We start from the raw sequence: 1954 nt of genomic DNA, 5'->3' as shown, positions 1-1954 counted from the left end.
ATAAAGAGGACACAAATCTAGATAATGTTCTAAGGGTTTTAAATATTAATGAAAATTTTAAATAATACTTGACCCAAAAAAACCAATGAACCGTGATTTAAGATATTTCCATATTGCTTCTTGCCTGGCGTCCTCACTTGCAATATTCTTCGCTTTTATCTGAGCATCATCAGCGGTGTGACCTATCCTTCCCCATCTTTCCACTGTGGGAGCAGGGCCCCACTCCTTTAGAGGAAGGCTGATTAGACACTAGTCATGTGTTTGATAGATTAGAAACAGGCAACATCTCTTCTCTGATCATATTATATTTATCTTTGGAAAACCCCCGTCCGCTTCGATGGAACTTACAATTATTCTGACACTATTTTTGTCTCTTTGGACCCTTTCAGGAATTGCACAATTCACTCATGGTATGTCATGGGGACTTGAGGCGTGACAGAAAGCTGACACAAATGACAGCCTGTCGCCCTCTGGTCGGTTGTCCTTTTCCTCGTCATGTGACATGTTTGTTTACTGAAGTAACGAGTGCAAGGACATAAAAACGTCGTCTTTCACCCGAAGTTTAATGAGTTTTATGAAGTGAATAACTATCACAAGCATAGTTCCATCTAACTTTTTTTAGACCGATGGACAGAATGAACATTATATGGGTGGTTAGAATACTCAGCTCAGATGAACAATAAAAAGCATAAGGAATGTAAATTTGTGATTTTCACGTTGGGCAGCCAGGCAGCTGCTCACTTTAGAGAGAAGCCTGATAGCAAGTGCCATTTTAACAACTCGGCCGAAAACTAGATCTTGGTTCTGCTGAACTGGTGCCAACAAGCTGAATCCACCCCTGCTTCTAAGCTTTTAAGACCACAACACAGCCAGATGGGAGGGAGGGGAGGGGTGTAGATGGTGACAACGCGACTGAGGGAGGCAGGGGCGGGGAGCCCCGCGGAGTTGATGGGGTCTGCTTGGGGGGCTCGGGGGAGGTGGAGACGTGAAGGGGATCGATGTGGACCCTTGCTACTCGCAGCTGCAGTACATCTGCGAGGGCACATACGGCATGGTCAGCTTAGCTTACAACCAAGTGCGCAAGACTCGGGTGGCCATCAAGAAGATCAGCCCCTTGGCGCATCAGACCTACTTGACTGCCAGTGCATGCTCGGGAGATCCAGATCTTGCTGTGGCATCCGAGACATTCTGCGGGCACCCACCCTGGAAGACATGAGGGATGTCTACTTCGTGCAGGACCTGATGGAGACGACCCGTGTAAGTTGCTCAAACCCAGCGCCTCAGCAATCGTCACATCTGCTACCTCCGCTACCGGATCCTGCGGGGCTCAAGCATATCCACTCAGCCAGCATGCTCCACCGCCACCTGAAGCCCTCCAACCTGCCCATCAACACCCCCTGTGACCTTGAGATTTGTGATTTTGGCCTGGCCGGGATCGCCGACCCTGAGCACGACCACACGGGCTTCTTGACAGAGTATGTGGCTACCGCTGGTACCGAGCACCAGAGATCATGCTCAACTCCAAGTCCATCGACATCTGGTCCGTGGGCTGCCTCCTGGCTGAGATGCTCTCCAAGCAGCCTGTCTTCCGGGGCAAGCACTACCTGGACCAGCTGAACCACACTGAGTATTCTGGGCTCCCCGTCCCAGGAGGACCTGAGCTGTATCAGATGGCTCAGAATTACCTGCAGTCTTTGCTATCCAAAACCAAGGTGGCCTGGGCCAAGCTTTTTCCCAAGGCAGACCCCAAAGCCCTTGAACTGCTGGACCGGATGTTGACCTTTAACCCCAACAAACGATCACAGTGGAGGAAGCATGGGTCCACCCCTACCTGGAGCAGTAAGTACTAAGACCCCACGGATGAGCCCGTGGCCCAGGAGCCCTTCACCTTCGACATGAGCTGGATGACCTCCCCAAGGAGCGGCTGGAGGAGCTCATTTTCCAAGAGACCACT

At 50.7% G+C, this 1954-nt stretch overlaps 1 pseudogene; it reads left to right on the top strand.

Annotated features, from left to right (window-relative positions):
- Positions 1-1954, top strand: part of LOC101664069 — a 104843-nt pseudogene that overhangs the window by 3030 nt on the left and 99859 nt on the right.

The sequence above is a fragment of the Echinops telfairi genome, unplaced genomic scaffold (assembly GCF_000313985.2).
Source record: "Echinops telfairi isolate 266 unplaced genomic scaffold, ASM31398v2 ScPeMD7_7469;HRSCAF=8507_1, whole genome shotgun sequence".
In the NCBI taxonomy this organism is placed as follows: Eukaryota; Metazoa; Chordata; class Mammalia; order Afrosoricida; family Tenrecidae; genus Echinops; species Echinops telfairi.
Note: the sequence above shows the minus strand (reverse complement) of the source record. Positions and strands in the feature narration are given on the sequence as shown.